We start from the raw sequence: 20,303 nt of genomic DNA, 5'->3' as shown, positions 1-20,303 counted from the left end.
CCGCGTCACTATCCGAGCACTCCACCTGTTCGCGCGACTCACGCACCTGCCAGGTGTGTGTGCGTTCTGACTCAGAGCGAACTATCTATGATAAATTCGCCGTCGATAAGTTCACTGACTCGCTCGCAACCCTCTCGTTCGGTTCTGGCTCATTGATGGGTTTCACTGTCGTTTTCAATCCGTTCGTGGCCTATTGTAACGGCGCCTGCCTCTACTCATTGCCACTTGCCTTATAAACGGTGCCTTGTCACACGAAAGATACTCGTATCTTGGATTGTTTATCTCCGGACAATTTCCCAGGCAATTAGTACGAGCATAGTTGGGAGGTATTGCGAAGATAAGATAACTAATTGCAAGCGAAGAAGTTGAAAATGTGCGGGAGGACGTGGGCTTTGTGCGCGATGAGGCATGGAATGAGTGGTTTCTTTGTTTGGTTGGGGAATTTCTTAAAATTTGCTTTGCGGTGAGGTTGCAGGAGTCTTTTCAAAGTAAATACCGTTTGTTTTCTTCTGGGATTACTCAAGAGGGAAGGTTTTTTATGAAGAAAATGATCGAAAGTTTCCATCTAGGTTCCATCACTATGGCCTAAACTAGGCGGTTTTCGTGCTCAATATAGTTCACACTTACATATTTGTGAGGCCGCGAGGCGCAGTTTCACCCCATACACTATCCCCGCAGGGTTGGCCGTGGATTGCTCTCGTTGGGCGATACGGAGGCCCAGAAGGACGAACGGCAAGGACCGCAACCACGACGGATCTTTGCGAACCATTAAGGCGACCTTCAACGTCCGGTGCCAACGTTTTAGCATACCGTTCGACTATGGATGGTATGTAGCAGTCCTATGCCGTTTGAAGCCAAGCAGCTTTCCTTACTCCGCGAAAAGAGTAGATTCGAATTGTGATGATTACGGCCGGAACTCCAAAGCACAGAATTCACTCTCGACAAAGGGCCTCGGCCTCGGTTTAGGATCGGTCGGTGATGAGCGCCCTTGGGCAAGAAGTAATGATAGAAGTTTAACATACACAAAAACCTTCGCAGATTCTTTACCGTGTTCGGTAGGAGAAAGCTCTTTATGGGACACGTTGGATACCGTCAGGGGTTATCAAGTGGTCGAGAAATTTCACCTGCCTCCGGAGGAATCTGCATTGTTCAAGTTCGGCCTCAGACGTTGAAAAATGCACTCGAGATGTTCCAAGTGCTCAGATTCTGAAGAGGAAGCGACCAAAACATCATCCATGTAGACGAAACAAAAGTTCAAGTCTCGTAAGACAGAGTGGATCAACTCCTGGAAAGTCTGCGCAGAGTTGTACCAGCCGAAAGTCATCCTGTGGCACTCAAAAAGTCCGAAAGGTGTGCAGATAGCCGACTTCGGAATGTTTTCGAGAGTGACAGGGACTTGGTGATACGCCGTGGCTAGATCGAAGGTCGTAAGAAAACGCCTTGTTCTACAAGTCCACCAGCAGCCTATAGTGACACAGGAAGCTTGCGCCTAATATGGGGATACTAATGTCCGCCAGAACTAAATGCCACGAAAACGTTCGGCGCAGTCCAAGACTCAAATTGATCTGCCTATAGCCTATGGGTGCGGATAGGAGAATAGTTCGCGGCCGTTCCACTTCGCGAGTCCGCGCCGGCCAAGAGGGCGTGAGTGCTCTCCGGGAGTCGCTACGGCCAGAAAGGCTTTAGCAACTCTGGACCGACCTTATCTCTACCCAGATGCTTCATTTCTCGAAGCAGCTGGTTGAAGGTACGGTCGCCTAGCTTCAGCTTATTCAGCAAGTGATAAGCTTCGCTTCCTCGCTTATTGAAAGTTGCGGTATCAGCAGCTCCTTTAAACGGACGTTGCAGTTCTCTTGCACAAGACGAGTCCAATGGGCTCCTCGTCGAGACCGATGAGGCTCGTCGGCCTTCCTGGGATGGTGGGTTCCTCCAATGCATGCCATAACCCATAGCGAGCTGTCGCCTTTTCTTAATCTCTGTCAATCCATTGCCACTTCGGCTCTCTGACCAACACGTCCACGGGTATCTGGTCCGTACGCTTTACTCCCATATAGTGGTACAGGGAAAATATTGGCGCGGAACAGCCTCAACTTTATGTTAGTGTTGAAATATTTAATGATGCAAATAGGAAGAGCACGATGACCAGTCAGACCAAGAACCTTGGTTTTGTTGGAATTTTCTTCAAATACAAAGCCTTTTGGCTCCGGTTTATGACTCAGTGAGAGAGAAAGATGTCATCGGCGTTGTCGAGGTGTTTGAGAAAAGATGATATAGTCCATTGAACCTTTCCACATCCTCCAGCCATGGCAGCAATAATTATGTCACTGATAACGAGCAGAAAAAATAACGGTAACAAGATGCAATTCTGGCGGGAATTTCATCAGTCTTCGAATTCTTCTGAGATTTTATCTCGAGATTACACCTACCATTTCGTCACTCTGATAATAGCTGTTAGTTGCACCGGAATGCTCTTGCGATGGATATTCCAAATGTAATCGCCGTGAACGCTGTAGAAAGCTTTTTCGAAATCAACTCAAAAGAGCAGTTAGACCGGTGATTTAAACTCCGCACACTGCTTGACAATGGTCCGTAGTGTGTTGAAAGTGGTTGGTATAGGAGGATTCAGAGTGGAAATCAGCCCGCTGTCGATAAAGTTGTATTTTGATGCATTCTAGGAAAATTTTAACTAATATCGATGCGACAACAGGCAGCACCCCCTACAATTATGGTACTCAGGGCGGGTGCTTTTCTTCGGTACCTTAAAGATCATCCCTTTTTCCAATCATTGCAAAGCTTTCAGATTACCGAGATTCATGAATGAGTGGAAGAAACAACTCCACAGAGACTGCATGAGCTGCACGGGGGAATTTCGCAAAGATATCGTCAAAGCCGACCACTTCTCTGTTTGAGTGCGTTGATGACAAAGGTAATTTTGCTTCTGTTTGCTGGAGTAGTCCGTATCCCTATATTACGGTGGCTTGCCATATTCACAAGGGGTGGAACTTCACCGGATGTTATACGAATCAAAATCGCTGAAATGTTCCTTCCATCTCTTCAGCTGTTCAACTCCTTTGGACGTGAAGCCCACCGTTAACGTTCCACACAGGACCATCGATAGGCTTATGACCACCTGCAAGCTATTTCATACGACGATGTACGATGAAAACATCGCTTGATCAAATTCCTGTTGTAATAGCGCACAATTCGTTTCAATTCTCGTACCTTTTCACTCACAACTCCAGCGCAACATGCCCGCACCCATTAACCTTCACCAATCCGCCTCAGCATTCAGCTAGGCCTTGTCACGCCCTTTTGCAACGTGACCGACAATTTCATCCGCACTAGAGGCGAAGGTACTTTTGATGGCGGCCCAGTGCTCTGATTTGACTTTAATATCATACTTGGGGCAAGCTTCGAGGGTCCCCGCGACTGCCTCGTAGAAGGTATCCTTCTCCAACTCTGCACGGGCGTAACGGCTTATATTTCTAAATTTGCCTCGCAAGGACATTGCATGGCCGTTAGCTTATGTTTTCAAAACCGACAACAGCAGGTTTCCTTTCTGACTGACTAGTAAACTTGCTCCGAGCACATGATTTACTGTATGGCCACAATAATATATGGTGTAGTGGTTCTTCTACAGGAAACCGGTCCCTGTCCAAAGCATCTCCTGCAACGCTGTTACATCAGGCCTAAATTGGAACAGGGTATCGACTATCTGCTTGGCAGCTCCTTCTCTGTACAGGGAGCACACGTTCCATGAGAAAATGTCGAAATCTTTATTTTGTTTTCGTTGCCGGGTTCGTCGTTGTGTTGTCAGTCCAGATCGAACTTTTGTGGCTTCGTAACAAGTTGTTTTCTGTGTAGGGTTGTCAGCCCTACCCAACCCCCAACCTGGGGGCCCGGTTTTTAACCGCGGGAAACTCGCCTTCATCCTTCTTCATCTGCAACTTTTCGTTAAGAAAGAGCTCCCAGCGGTCACCACATGAAAGTGGAGATAAGGTTTGGTAGTAGAGCTGTTGGTATTGATTCAGCAAGCGATCCCCAGTTTTTATGATCCATCGTGGGTACCAATCCACGTTTCGCCCTGGGATCTATACTAACCTTTGACCACCGAATACCACGAGTCTGTCTACTAGTCGCAACAGACTTCTAAGGTGGTCGTCAGTATTACTTGGCACGTAGGCCATACTTTATTGTGAAATCAGGCTTTTTAGCATCATTTTGTAGCTATGAAAGCTTGTTCAGTGCTACAGTGTCATGCAAAACCAAAGGGGACTCAACAAATCCTCCTAGAAGATGTCACTCCATATTCGAATAGGCTCTGAAGTGTTCGTACTCTGAGATGAATTCACTGATAAGGTGGTATGTCATTCTTGCATGACACTCCAAAAACTATTAGTTTGGGACCAGTGGGAAAGGTGAAAATTCTTTAGGCCGACCATGTATAGTGGTAAACTTTTTATACTAGAAATTCTGCATCCAATTCAGGCCAGGGCCACTCCAGTCCTTCGAGCTGTTTTTGGCACGTCGAACCCCCTCTAGGTAGCATCCGTAAAATTCAAGTCATTTTGCCATACCGTCCAACCGACTATGTACGACAGAAAGTTTCGCCTCTAGTGTGTCCAGAATTTCAACAAGGGTGTCCCATTGGGGATGGCTTAGTTCCGGTAAACCCTCTGCACTTTATTGTTCACCCGTCTGCTGGCATTGCCAGTGCTGATTTGTATTAGTCTAGCAGTGTCCTGCCTTAATGAGTCACGCCGACGTTCCAGACGAATTTTCCATGGTGGAACTCTTTGGTCACTCAAACCAATAATACGAAACCGAATCTTCTCACGGTGCAATCTGACTGCCGCAACTGCACCACAACGCACAAGTGGTTGTAGTTGCAGCAGCGACATATCAGCACACAGTCGAGATGCAATATCATCATTGATTTGAGATAGAATTCTCGGAATTGCCGGAGATGCATAGATCCTGGGAATACCTGGTTCATGCAAAGGATTTCCATTTCCGAGAATTCCCGAAACTCACCGGAGAATTTAACTGGACGGGGAAGAATAGTGTTTCGGCGAGTAAATTGTTGCTTGCAGTGCGGTGTGGTGTTGTTGATGCCGCAGCCTCTGTCCCAGTTTCTGTGATGACCTCGAGCCGAACATGATGACGACCGGGATTTTTTCGCTGCGAGTAATGAAACGGTACTGGTCTGCTTCACAGTCACGTGCGCATAATGTGGAAAACGCTCGACGAATCCCTGGTGCAAGAAAGGGCGGTAAGATGTTGTAATTGCCCCCGCAACTGTTATTTCGTAGTAGGGTCGGATGATAAAGAGGCTCATATCCTCAATTCACTTTATCCGCTGATTACGCACGAACGAAGTGGTCGCACATATGGTGAAACAACTGCAGCAGGTGGAGCCATATTCCTGGTCATCGTGGCGCCAAACCGCCCCACTGCCGTTTCGACGCCGTGCTGTCCATTACGGGAGCCCGACCCAGTGACCAAGTCAGGTGATTCCCGCCGGTTATCGGTACTGGAACTTAAGTTCCTCCTACTTATTTTTTGGATTTGCATTTTATACCTAACTTCCAGGTGTGGTGATAGCTTCCTCAGTGTGTAATCGCTGCGGTGGCGTACAACCCCTCAGACTGAAGCTATCTATCTGTACTCCTTTCACAGCCGGGCTTGGCACCGGCTACCGCGGAGTTTTTAAGACTTTGTGTGAAACAAAACCTTATTAGAACCGATTCGATGTGTGTCTGTCTGTCACACCCGATTTATTCGGAAACGGCTGAACCGATTGTCACGAAAATTGGTAGGAGTATGTGATCTGCAACTGACGCCATTTTGTGTTAAGTTTAAGGGTGGGCTCCCCATACATGTGAAAGGAGGGTGCAAAATTTTTTTTCATAAAATGTGGCCATGTGGGGTATCAAATGAAAGGTCTCAATTAGTACTTTTCGAAACTGGTTCAATATTTGATATTTGGTGAAACATAGGGGATGAGGGCTCAAAATATGACCTCCAAAAAGTGTAACAGGTCTCGTTCTCAGAACCTATCCAACCGAAAAATCAGAAAAAAATCTCAGTAGTGCATCTCTACGAAATCTAGGCCTCAAAATATATCCGGTTCCGATATCTGCATAAATAAAGTTAATAATAGTATATTTTCACATTTTGGAAATTTACCCGGCACCCCCCTTATGTTCATCCCAGAAGTACAAAATTCGGCATGCGTATAAAGAAGAACATAATGCACAATTTGGTGAAGTTTGAAGAAAATTCAACTATTATTAACAAAGTTATAGGGGGTAAAACTTTATAATTTTTTGTGAATTTCGTGCACTCTACAACCTGCATGACGTCATCATCAGATATCAATTTGTCAATACCACAACGAAATGGGTTCTTATGAATGGGGTCGCAAAGAATTATTTTGTTTTAGTTCTTTAATCATTTGTATATGAATATCAATTATTCCAACGAGACATGTGTGTATGTAGGTATATAGTATATGCGTGCTAATGAACTTTGCGGGTAGAGCCTAATTCAGATAGATATAAGAAGTAAATCGGAAATATGGGTACGATCAATTTATATACGTGCATATATGTGTACAGTATTCGGAAATAGGCAATTTGTTTGTTTAGGGTGAGCGTAACATCTACGGCTGTAATATGTACGTATGTCTCGTAGTTTTGTAGCTGTATACGGGTAGAAAAATGTGCGTTGAAATTTCTTAGATAAGATGAACACAAAACCTTTATACCCGAAGCACGAGCTTCCGGTATTCCGACTTGTTTTTATTTTATTTTTAGTTTTAAAATTTTTTATATTTTTATCTTATTATTATTATTATTCTGTTAAGGGAAAGTCGCACCGCGTCCTTGAAGAACTATTGTGCCCCTTTTACTGGTTATAGTGTACCTATTGATCATAGTATCTCAAGCAGGCCTGTAACCGTTAGGAACTTTAGTATGTTCCCCACTTCCAGAAGTTTCAGCTTTGCATCTGGTATTAAGTGTTCTCCCAGATGTATCGACCTACTTTGCACAAGTGCCGGACACTGTCCCAGGACGTGCATAGAGGTTTCGTCCTCCTCCTCACAGAACCTGCAGGCAGTGTCCGTAGATATCCCTAGCTTCCCTAGGTGGTAGTTCAGCCGACAATGACCAGTGAGAATTCCCACTATGATTCGAAGGTTCTTTTTGGTGAGGTTTAAGCAATCCTTTGTGCGCATGGGTTCGTATCCCCTAATTAGCACCCTGGACTGCTCCATCCCTGGTAGGCCCGCCCAATATAGTTCCCTCAACCGTTTCTCTTCGTTTCTTAGATTCATAGCCATGAAACCGTTTCCGATTCCACAGAAGGGTTCTGGCCCGTGTAAAGGCATCCCTGCTCCCTTCTTGGCTAGTTCATCCGCTGCCTCATTGCCTTCCAGCCCAGCATGGCCTGGAACGCAAAAAAACCAGACCTTGTTGGACGAGCCGAGTGTATTCAGTCTCTCAAGGAACTCCCATACCAGTTTACAGTTCACCTGGTTGGACCTAAGTGCTCCGATCGCTGCTTGGCTATCGGTGAGAATAGCTATGTTCTGTCCCCTGTAGTTCCTTTGCAGATTAAAGGAGGCACATTTGTCTATGGCGTAATTTCCGCCTGGAATATGCTAGTGTACCTGCCCATTGGCTCAAAGTACATTTTCCTTGGACCAATGACACCGGCACCCGCTCCCTCTGCTGTGAGGGATCCGTCAGTGTACCAAGTAATCAGTTGCTGGTTTAAGCCGTATGTCGCAGCCACGGTCTCCCAGTTTGCCTTGTTACTCCAACGTGTTTCAAACTTCTTATCGAAGTGAAACCTCAATGTCATGTTGTCCCTCGGTATCAGTAATTCGGGATACCGCCTAGAAAGGATATCAATCTTCCTTCGATTTAGGCAGCTCCCCGCCTCACTCATGCCACCGGCCATCCTGAATATTGATCTCCTTGCCTGCATCTGTATGTGCAGATGGAGAGGGGTTAATCCCAGAAGGACCTCCAGGGATGCCGTTGGGCATGTCCTCATTGCCCCACTGATACACACGCAAGCCAGCCTTTGGAGCTTATGTAATTCCCTGGCTTGTGTGCTGAGTTGGGTTCTTTCTGCCCAGGTTACCGCTCCATAGGTAATCATTGGTCTTACTATTGCAGTATATATCCAAAGTAGTATCTTCGGGCTGCAACCCCATTTTTTTCCTGCTATGGATCTGCAAGTCATCAGAGCCCTCGTGGCTTTCCGACAAGTGTTTCCGACATGTGTCTTCCAGAGTAATTTTTGGTCTAGTATGATTCCCAAATATTTGACCTCTGTTTCTCGTTTCACCTCCATATCATGTTATGGCTTTCAGGTGATCCAGCTTACGCCTCCTAGTGAATGGTACTATGGTGGTTTTGGTTGGGTTGATCCGCAGTCCCACCTTCCTGCACCAGGCACTAGTAACCCTTAATCCAGTTTGGATTCTATCACATAGGGTAACTTCATATTTGCCCCTACAGATTAGAACAATGTCGTCCGCGTAGCCCTGGACTTGTATTCCAGTATTAGTTAACACGTCCAAGAGTTCATCCACTACCATACTCCACATCAGCGGCGATAGTACTCCGCCCTGTGGACAGCCTTGAGTGGTGTTCATGACAATAGAATTTGTACCTGTTTGTACCTCTATTTGTATGCTTTCTAGCATTTTGCCCATCCAGAGTGCTAGGGTGTTTCCCACTCCTTTGCGGCTCAGGGCATCCTGTATCTCTGTGTGCGATGTGTTGTCGAATGCTCCTTCGATATCCAAAAACGCGCACAGTGCAATTTCTTTTGTTTCTATGGCGTCCCGTAGTACCTCTGTCAGCTGATACAGAGCAGTTTCAGTTGACCTTCCTGCCCGGTAAGCGTGTTGACAGTGATATAAGGGATTACGCTTTAGAACGTTAGTTCTAATATAGTTGTCTATGACCTTCTCCACCGTTTTGAGTACGAACGATGTTAGGCAGATTGGTCTGAAAGATTTAGGGTGAAAAGGATCCTTTTTACCCGCCTTCGGAATAAAGACCACTTTTGCCCGTCTCCATGCCCTTTGTATGTATCTTACCACCCTCAGAAGAGACTCTAAGATAATTCCTAGGCCTCTCTGGATAAGTGCTGGGAAAATGCCATCTGCTCCGGGAGATTTCATTGGTTGAAAGGTTCCCACTGCCCATCTTAGCCTAGCTTCTGAGCATACCTCTTTTGCTAGTTTCCAGCTCTCTTTCATTCCCCTTTTATTCGTTGTTGGGGTGTCAGGCAGATTATTGTCGCCTGCCGCCGAGGGGTAGGACCCCGGGAAATGAGTTCTGAGAAGCAGGTGTACCCTGTCCTCCTCATTCTCGGTGAAAGTCCCATCTTCCTTTTTCAAGCAGACAGAGGATATTCCCCCGTCTTTGGCTACAGCCTTGTACAGCCTGGTTGCTTCTGTGATCTGTTCAATCCCTTCACAGAATTCCCTAAAGCTGTTCCGTTTCGCTTCCCTGATGGCGTTGCTATACGCAGTCAGTGCATTTTTATATCTCCGCTAGTCCCCGGTTCGTTTTGCGCGGTTAAAGAGTTTTCGTACTTCCGTTCTCATTCTGGCTAAGTTCCTGTTCCACCATGGTACATCCCTTGATGACTTGACTGTCTTGGCAGGACAGCTGGCCTCATATGCGTCAATGACGATTGTGTTGAGGTCTTCCACCACCGTTTCTAATTCTAATTCGCTCCTGATGTCACCGCCCCCTTGAAGGTGGGCAATGTTGTTGCTCAGGTGCATTGTGTAGGATTCCCAATCCGTTCTCTTGGGATTCCTTATTATTCTTTTTATTTCGGAGTTACCCTCAATGTCGAATCTGATTATCCTGTGATCAGACATTGAGGGTTCATCCGACACCCTCCAATTCCTGACCATCCCATTCATTAGGGTATTTCCTAGAGTTATATCTAGTACCTCTTGTCTGGTGCTGGTCACAAATGTTGGAGTGTTCCCTACGTTGTATATTTCTAATTTATTACTAAGAATAAATTCGAGAAGGTACTCACCTCTACGATTAGTGTCACTGATTCCCCACACTTCGTGGTGGGCGTTGGCATCGCAGCCGAGAAGAAGTGGTAACGCCCTCTCCTCGCAATACTCCGTCAGCTTTGCGACTTGTTCCGGTGGAGCCCGGCTCTCGTCTCCTGGAAAGTATCCCGATGCTACAACTACCTCTCGAGTGCTCCTCCCGGCTTCCAATGAGACTTGGATAGCCACAAGGTCCCCGGTTAAGAACTCTGAAAGACATATGTATTTTAAATTACGTTTGAGAATTATGCAAGCTCTTGGTTTTTCACAAGAGGAGTCCCAAATTACCTGCATGTCTCCTCCTTGCAGACCGCGAATCTGCCCCCGGTACACCCAGGGCTCCTGAGCCAGCACTATTCCAATGTTCTCCTTGGAATTTGCCCTTGCAATCACTGCAGATGCAGCTCTCGCATGGTGGAGGTTTATCTGGGCTATCCTAGTGCTGGCCATTGGCTCCGTTATTGTTTGGAGCTCTTCTCCACTGTCGGAGTGTCACCCTCCTCCTCCGACATGGCGCTTTTCTGCGCGTCGCTGTCCACCCCGAGCCCTAGGAGTCCTAGGTCTAGGTCGTCCAGCTTCTGCTCTTCACTGGGCAGCAGGTCTATTTCCCTGGTTGATCCCGTTCTTTCCGCCTCTATGGCTTCCGCGACTTCTTCAGGGACATCGGTAAGTTTTCCACCCGATGCCTCCTCCGAGGTCTCTTTTCTTGGCTTTTCCTTGTGCACATGCACGGGTATGTTGCCAAATCGGTAGTTGATATGACAACTCCGACGTTTAATTGCCTCTAGGGATCGGTCATCTACCCCGATCGCGCAGTCCACCAGTATAAGCCCTGGTCGAAAGCGTATCCCGGTGAACACCAGTTTTGACGTCCAACCCTTGATCATCTGCTTGACGACAAGTTATTCAATGATTTCCTGTTCCTCCCGAGTGAGTATTTGCTCGGGAAACCTTTTTGGCAGTATGGCCAGTCGAATGCCCTTAACCGCACTAGCCTAGCTAATGCCGGGCTTCCTGGGTCCTGCTTTCACTCCTGACCTGCCTGGGTTTTCTCCTCCCGTGGGTTCAGGTCTGGGTTTTTTGGGAGCATTCCCTTCATGCGGACTGATTTCTGCTGCTCCCCGCTTTCTCGGCTCCGGTAGAGATGGCTTAGGTCTCTCCTGAGCCTTCTTAAGAGCCTCTTCTGGTTTCAGGCCTTCCTTCAGATAGCGCAGGTACCATTTAACCCCGGCGCCACTGAGACCTGTCTCCTTCCTGACGTCTGTTATATTTATCTCAGACGTGCTTTTGCTGGTCCCTGCTCTTTGAGCAGTGGTGTTCGTTGGCTGTAGTCCACGCAGTATACCAATGCTCACCTTGGATCCACTGCTTGACGTCCCAACTTCTCCCTTCTTGGGTGTAGTCACCTGGCTTTCAGTAATTCGGAGACGTGCCTCCGCCTGATTAACCAGTTTTGGTGCGGTACGGGGCCCCGCTTTTTTGGTTTTTGTTTTCTTTTCTACTTTTGTACTCATTTGATTCCCAGGAGTATGGGGGTTGAGAGGTCCGCCGTGCCATAGCCCCTTACTAGATCTAACTTACTCACTGAGGCGACCAGGTATCAGTGAGGCTCCGTTCGAATACAGTTAGTTACCCCCGACTATCCAATGGGCACGGTTCGCATGACACCCTGGATTGGGGGAGGTGTTTTTCGACTCCCCAGTCTAGATCCGTAGCGTTTTGTTAATAGTAGGGTCACCTCGTACAGGGTGTGGCTATCACCACTCACTAACGGTCTTGGTAGACGAGAGGCTTTGCCACCGAAAATACACACACCGTCCCAGGGGAGAAACAACTCATCCTTAGAGAAAGATAGGTTGGCCTCGGGGAGCTATGTTCCGCATCATTCTATCCTGCAGTACACTGCTTGACACCTATTTTTATCTTACTTTTATTTTTAATTTGGTGCCTTTTTAGTTATTTTTTTTTATTATATTATTTCCTTGTTTTGTTATTTTTCATCTGCATGAAAGATGATAATTATAGAAACATGAAGATGAATTAGGTTTTTTGATTTGAGGGATCCCTCTTCTCACATAAAAGAAGAGACATCCTCCAATATTATGGCCTGAAAATGCCAGGCAGAGTGGGAGCCCCAAAGCGGAGCATCATGTGCACCTGAGGCAGGAGAAGTATCTGTTGAAGATGGATGGATCTGGTCAATCGCGACGGATTTTAGTGACTCCACACTTACGGCCGAGACGTTATTTTTTAATTTTAATTTTAACCCGCGTGTTATATTCCGATAGATATGCGCGATGTCCCATGTTTGGTTGTTTTCTAAGCTCCGAGGTGGTTGGTGGTGGTGGTATGTGGATTCCCCACATACCCGAGCCTGACTAACAAAGAACCAACGGAACATTTCAGTGGAGGTTTAATATTTACAGGAATAGCTTTACGGTCAATTTCGCCAACTTTTTATGTTTTTGGTATGGCTCTCCCTCTAGGTCGTCTCCGGTCAACCAATATGTTTTTTTTTTACCATCATCTAATCCCATTAAGTCATTATAGACTGTCGAAGCTGTAATTGTTGAGTATTGCGCTTTGTCTGATTAGCACCTTTCCTCTGGTTTGTGTCAATATTTTGGCCTTCACTTCGTTTATTTTTAAGCCAACTTCCGTCGCTACTTCGCCAAGCGTCTGTGTTCCGATTGTATAGTAGCATACCAACTAGATATTATATCCACTAGAATCTTTCAAATTATATAGTTCCCAGCCATAATGAAAAAAGTTGGGGCCAACCCATCGCCTTGTTGTTGTTTTATTGCGGAGTCTATGGCGAAATATCTTATTAGCTTTTTTAGGGATTGGGGAGTCCTAAGTCCGCATCCACTTAATGCCGGACCTGACCAAATGGAGAGCAACTTGCTCCCACTCTTGATGGTCCACGGACTCCTCTTTTTGGGTTTAACACCCAAGTTTCCAAAATTAAAAGAGGGACGAAGACGGCTGCAGTCTCTTACCAGGGCAGAGGAAACTCTTCAGACGCTGCCTCACCTCTGCCCTGGGAGCAGCGTGACAGAAGCGGCTCGCAGATGCTATACGCTCCCTTTTATAATTCGCAAGACACAACAAGATTACGAATTATAATCCGCCTACGGTTCAGGCCAAAGCTTGGCCAGAACTAGACAACTTTTTTAGGGAATGGGGGGTCCTAAATCCGCATCCACTGGGCGGATTTACGTTGATTATAATTCGTACCCTTGCCATGTTGATCGTCTGAAGTTCAATTGGTCTTTCAAAATCGAGTTTATTGAGCCAAATGATACGTTGGTGATGTCAACAAGGTCTCTAAGTGACGCTAAATCCTTGATCTGGTTGACGTAGTTCTCATTGGTAGACGTGGAGGACGACGCTCATCGTCCTCAACGCGTTCTCTGCCTTCTTTGAACAATTTGTACCAACCAAAAACACTGTCTCTCGCCAAAACATTGTCATCAGATGCCTTTTTCAACATATCCAATGAGTATCTCTCCTAGAGTCTCTTCTAGGTTCTTCCTTTCCTCCACAAACCTTGAGCAATGGAAGAATACATGCTCTGGATCCGCTGGAACTCCATCGCAGTTTGGACAATCGAGTGAGGTATCTAGTTTAAACCTGAACAGGTACTGGCGATATCCTCCATGCCCCGCGAGAAACTGAGCAAGATTATAGTTAATCTCACCGTGCCGTCTCTCCAACCACTCCTTGATGGCAGGGATGAGCCTGTGTGCACACCGACCCTTTCCCGAGCGTTCCCAACGCTCTTGCCGTCTATTTAGAGATCTCTCCCTTTCAGCGTTCTTCGTCTGCGATAAAAGAGAGATAGACTTCGCATTATATATATTCGTCATCTCATCTGCCAAGATGTCAATGGACATCATTCCTGAAAGCCGAGCACACCCTTAGGGCTGTTCTTCTGTAGACTGAACTCAGTTTGTTAGCGTTAAATGTAACCTGCAATGCATTTCCCCAAACTGGAGCTGCATAGAGCAGGATCGAACTCACTACCCTAGCTATAAGCAACCTGGAAGCATGCCGTGGTCCTCCCACGTTCGGCATCGTCCTTGCCAGGGCCACACCCGCAGTGGATGCTTTGTCGTAAACATACTGCACGTGTTGCTTATAGCTAAGCTTCCCGTCTATCATCATTCCTAAGTATTTGATGGCAGGCTTAGAAGTGATGATATGATTCCCAATTTGAATACGGGCAAAATTTCTTTTACGGCGCCTTTGTTGATGAGGACCGCTTCCGTTTTTTCCTCCGCAAGTGTCAGACCAGAACTCTCTAGCCAACTCTGAACACTGATCGCTTCGCATGAGCGTAACTCAGCATCGTCGAGATGCTTTGTGACCACAACCAGCGCTGTTTCATCGGCGTAGCCCACCACCGTAGCTTCCTCCGGAAGGGGAAGATTAAGAACATCGTTGTACATTATGTTCCACAGCAGTGGGCCCAGTACGGAGCCCTGTGGGACACCCGCGGAGACAACGTACTCCTGGGGTCCGTCATCGGTGGCATACCAAAGCATTCGTTCTTCTAAATAGCTGTTGACAATAGCTGCAAAATAAGCGGGAATACCAATCTTCGCCAGAGATTCCCGTATTAGGTTCCAATTGGCCGAATTGAATGCATTTCTCACATCCAAGGTCACTACTATGCAATTTTTGCTAGTACTGCCCTTTCCGTGGAGTGCATTTTCGGCCAAGCCAGTAACCATTTTGATGGCATCAATGGTTGATCTGGCTTTACGGAACCCATACTGCCGATCTGAGAGACCTCACTAGCTCTCAACAACCGAGAGTAATCTATTATAGATTACCCGCTCTAACATTTTCCCTACAGTGTCCAAAAGACATATGGTCGGTATTACGATGGTTCACCTAGAGGTTTATCAGGCTTAGGCAGTAGCACCAACTTCTGTTGTTTCCATGATACAGGAAATATCTCCTGGGACATGCACGCTTCGAACAACTCAGCGAACATGTCCGGTCTGGATTTCACGGCAAGCTTAAGGGCCTTATTCGGCACGGCGTTCAGACCCGGAGCTTTGTTATCTCCTATCCTGGCGCAGATTTCGAGCAGTTCGTCACTGGTGGCTGGCGGTATTGCCGTATCGTCCAGAGGTCGCTGGAAACTGTCTATGCCCTCCTCTTGATGAGGGAATAACGCCTGGATAATTTTTAACAAGATTGAAGGGCACGTAATCTGCGGAAATGATCGGACTCTGAATCGCCCCATCACGATTCTATAGGCGCTCCCCCACGGGTTTACGTCCGCTTCTGCTCTCTTGCTCCGTTGGATGGCGAGCTTGAGGGTTTTGCGGGCTTCCTTATAGGCGCGCTCTTTTTGCCCTTGGTCGATTCTGCCCGCCGCTCTCTGAGCCGCTCTTCTCCACCCATAGCCCAAAGAAAATTGCCTGGTAATCGCTGTGTGTATAGTGCTTGCTGACGCACCAAGACATACCACGTGCCAGGGTAGGGCTGACCAAAAGTTAGGTCTACGATTGAGGTAGACCCCCATTCTGAAAGGTGTTTATATATCCTTCGTTAGCCAGAATGATATCCAACTGTGCGAAAGCGTCTAATAGACTGCGGTCCCTTGCATTTGTCCCTCTGCTACTTCATTCACAGGCCCAAGGATTGAAGCTACTAGCAACCACCCTTGGACTATGACCCCTTGCGTCGAGAACAAGACTGCCAAGCATTTCCTCGAATTTGGGCAGTGTCAGGCTTGGTGGGGCGTAACAGCTGTACACGTATACCCCGTTTATTTTCGCCCACACAAAGCCGCTGTATGTCTGATAGCCAGTATTTTGTATGGCTTGTCGATTGCATGCCCATATCGCCGTTCCACCAGTCGAATTTGTGACCCATACGCCACCGTAACAGTTTCTATAAGGTTCGCTAATGATGGTAATTTCAACCTCGGATTCGTAGATGGTCTGCTCGAGTAAATCTTGAGCGAACCTAAAATGATTATGGTTTATTTGAATAAACCTCATTTTTTCATTGAAGTCAGCGCCTTTCTAAATTCCGGGTATTTAGCGGCAATATGCCGGCAATCTTGTCCCTCACTTCCTTCGCACAATAAGCATTTGGGGTCCCTATTGCACGCTTTGGCAATATTGCCTTTCTTCCCACACCTTCTGCATCGAACGGACCGATCAATGCCGCTGGTGCATGTTTTTGCGAAATGGCCAAACGCGAGGCACTTGAAGCACTTCTTTAGAGAAATCGGCTCTCTCAGACGGCAAACAACCCATCCGATTCGAACCTTCCCGGGCGCCAATAACTTCTGCGTTGCGTCCACTGTCAATCGCAATGTGGCCGTTTGAGTATTGCCATAGGCTTTCCGCAAACTCACAATGGACTCTTCGGCAAGTTCCTCCAACTTGAACTGTTCCATCAAGGCAGTGCAAATTTCCCCTTTGGATGTCACTTAATCGAGATCCTTTCACTGTATATAGACCTCATGTTTTTGGGTCCGTACTGTGACATTCTTCCTAAGTGAGTTCTTAACCTGAATTCGAAAGCCATCAGTTTTCTCAAGCACAAACATGAGGTCACCCTTTTGGGACTTTCTAATCTTGCTGACATTTTCGCCTAGATCTTTTTGGTCGGGGTCAGCTTTGACCTTCGTCAGTATCTCCGCGTAGGACAAACTTTCATTGCTGGAGATTACAATCGCTTCTGGGCGAATTGGCACTTTTGCCTTTTTCTTAACTACCTTGGTCCATCGACCGTTTTCATTCCCCTTGGATTTTGTCAAGTCGATTGCCGGAGCTCGCACTTAGGGGACCTGCTTCCTCTCTTCGGTGTTTTTAGTTCCGTTTTTTCGGAACTATTTGTATGGCTTTTTTCCTCTTAGGTGCCTGCTGACTTCCCAGATGATCCACATCTCCTTCCCGCACTCTCCAGTTTTGTGACAGGTTGATTGCAACACGATTAGGTGACACCATTTGGGCAACAGATTTGGATTTGTCCTTGGAATTTCGTTCCTCCTGCTGCGATTTGTTATAGAGCACTCTAATTGCTCTCACCATATTTTTTATGGCTTGGTGGACGTTATGCTTGTCCTTGATGAACTCAGACAGCTCCACTATTTTTGCACCAAGCTGTGTGAAGGGTAATTCCTCTGCTTCAGGGGTCTGCTCTCCATGGTTCCTAATCAGATTCATCATCATCAACGGCGCAACAACCGGTATCCGGTCTAGGCCTGCCTTAATATGGAACTCCAGACATCCCGGTTTTGCGCCTAACCAGATTACTTTTAAATAGTCCTTCACATTTGGCATTCATTGACCTTCCCTCCGCTTTATCTTTTTTGATATTTGGCATTGGCGGAGATCTCAATGTTGACGAACTTCTTCTGAATGGGTCCTTTTTCTGGTCCTGGAGTACCTCCTGCTGCTGCTTCTCTTGAATATGTGCGGTCGATGTTGTTGCTGTTTTTGTTGCCCACTCCTCACAGGGCTTTTTCGAGATCTAAGGCGCAGGCTACGGTGCAATGCCTGTTTTCCAGTTGATTGAAGATATGGTCTTGCAGGTACAGGATTGTCTGTTCAGGCAATTGTCGAAGAGGATGGCGAGATGTTCACTGATGGTAGGCGCATACTTCCGCAGAACAAAGTTAGAGATGCCATCGGGGCCCGAAGATTTTTTATTGTTGCACCGGGAGATTGCAAGTTCGACTTCTTCTAGGGACTTTTTGATCGCATATAACTCAGACGTTTACAACCGTGATCCATTTTCCAACCATCGATCCTCAAGAAAAATCTGAGAAATTTGACTCAACATGAAATAGTTGATTGTTTTCATGGAGAAACCATTTGAATTGAATAATTTTTTTAATTTGCCACTTACTGAAATGTGGAAAGAGCAATTCATTCCATTCAAAATCAATTCCACACTTCTTACCTCGGAATCTCTTTAACAATCACAGGAAGAATTTTATAATGATCGGAAAAATACCTTTACAGTAATTGCCGTTTTGCTTGCCTGCCGGAAGAAATATCGAAAGAAAACCCCAAGACAGCACAGAGACCCCAGACAATCGAGTTCAATTTGCATACGCGCCATCATTGTTTGCTGTAAAAACAGAAATTATTATTTACGTTGGTTTTTGCCACCATTTTCCCGTCTGTTTTCCTCGCTCAAATTACAAAATTACATCCATACGCGCTCTTCCACCCAACGGTAATGTGTGCAGTGGCACTTTCTCTTTTGCAAGAGACTGAATTACCGCAATTCCCCGCACAATGCCCGCAATCAAAAGAAAATCCGAGAAAATCTCCACGACTTGGTACTCGTATTTCACTTTTAGTGTGAGTCAGAGATCAGCCGAAAGCCCATTAGCGGATTCAGATTAGAATTGACTTTGCAAAGATCGAAAATGGGATTTGCAACAGGAAGCCTAGGAAGGGAGCGTGTGGTCGGTTTGAATTCAAATTCAAATTCAAACCTCGAAATGCGCGCTGCAAACGTAAGAGGCTTAAGCGCAAGCAAATTGAAGAAATTCAGTTGGGATCTGAGCGAAGGCGGACTTTCAACCGCGGCTGTCCCAGCCACACAAAGCCGCTGATGCAACATGGCCAGATTTTAAGGGAATCCAGACGGATCAAAACGGAGGAGTCAAATTTATTTTCTGAGTAATTTCAAATTCAATTTTCCTCCATTGTTTGGAGTCATGAGAACCCAAGATAGACCACTGGAGCCATGCAAACATTAAACATTTCGTAAGTCCAATTTCTTGGAAGCAGCCAATCCCCGGTTGATTCAAATGATTGGCTTCAAATTGGAGTGCAACCTGCCGCCTTAGTTGGCGTGGAAACAAAGCAACGCCATAACTGAATCATGGTTACATTTGCATTGGCTTACCAACGACCTCTTAATGGTAAATTGTAATAACAATGTGTTTTGCAATAGTCGGCGTCAACGTGAAAATATGTTTCTCTGATTTTGTATTGTTTCGCCAGGAACGTGACCAGCCAGTCAATTGACAGTGTATCATAGTTATGAGGTTCACAGGTAATAATGGTTGCAATGTCAATCATTTTGTAGAATGTTTGGCTCGATTTCGTTCGTGAGATTTGGAGTTAAATTTTTGTCAGTGTCATTAGAAAGTCTAGGTATTTCGTCAGATTTCGATGTAAATGGAAAAGTTAGTTAGTTTAGTTAACTGGGGGGGAGTCGCAGCTCCGAGCACTCAAGCCATTGTTAGGCCCATTGTACTATCCCCGTAAATCGCCTATTCAATGGCATCCCGCATACGGTGTTCGAAGGCTTTAGCGAATCTGAAAACATTCTCCAGAGACAGAAAGTGTGCAGATTCTTCATTGAAGAAAACCTTGCCAAGGTGTCTTCGTCTGAGATCTGAGGATGCCGGGCAGCTACATAAAAAGTGCAGGGCTGTCTCCTCCTCCTCATATTGGCTGCACATAACCGAAACCACTACCCCAATCTTTTCCATATGGTAGTTTAAAGAGCAGTGTCCCGTCAAAAGCCCTACTAGGGTTTTCATGTCCATGTTCATGTTCATGTACGATGCATGCATACATCTAGTGTCCCTAGGCTCTTTCAAAAGGATTTTCGCTTGCCGGCAAGAGTCTAAATTTCTCCATTCGGTTGCGTGAATCCTTGCAATTTCACCCTTCAGAGTAGATTTGACAGTTCAAAGAACTGGTTCTGGCCCCACCATTGTGGATCCAGACCCTCAGTGAGCCCGTCTGTCAGCAACCACACCAACTGGCTTGAGTATCATTGCCATTTAGTGCAGATTCGAATGGTGCGACCCCTCCATTTTTGTCGCAGACATTCTTCTGCTGCCAATAAAATGACATATATCTCCGCCTGGAAAATGGTCGTCATTTTTCCGAGGGGTCGGGCCAGTTCTACAATCGGATTCTCCGAGAACACCCCTGCGCCGGATCCACTCTCCATGACTGACCCGTCGGTGAAGGTTATTAGGTCTGTAATCTGAAAAGACTCATGGAAACCTTATGATCGGTCCCAGATCGGATGATCGGCCGCCTTTCCACGCCCCAATGACATCGAGCCTATATGCGCCGTTGGCCGCTTTCCGTTTCACCTCCAAGTGAATGGGGGGTAAATTTAGGATAGCTTCAAGTGCCGCAGTCAGCGTAGTACTCATTGCTCCAGTTATATTTAGGCAACCAAG

At 46.4% G+C, this 20,303-nt stretch overlaps 1 protein-coding gene across 1 annotated transcript in view; it reads left to right on the top strand.

Annotated features, from left to right (window-relative positions):
- LOC119658897 (mucin-22) overlaps window positions 1–20,303 on the top strand; it is a 137,449-nt gene that overhangs the window by 928 nt on the left and 116,218 nt on the right. The window lies entirely within an intron of this gene.

Source organism: Hermetia illucens, chromosome 6 (genome assembly GCF_905115235.1).
Source record: "Hermetia illucens chromosome 6, iHerIll2.2.curated.20191125, whole genome shotgun sequence".
In the NCBI taxonomy this organism is placed as follows: domain Eukaryota; kingdom Metazoa; phylum Arthropoda; class Insecta; order Diptera; family Stratiomyidae; genus Hermetia; species Hermetia illucens.
The sequence above is the reverse complement of the archived record's forward strand: the minus strand, read 5'-3'. Positions and strand labels throughout refer to the sequence as shown.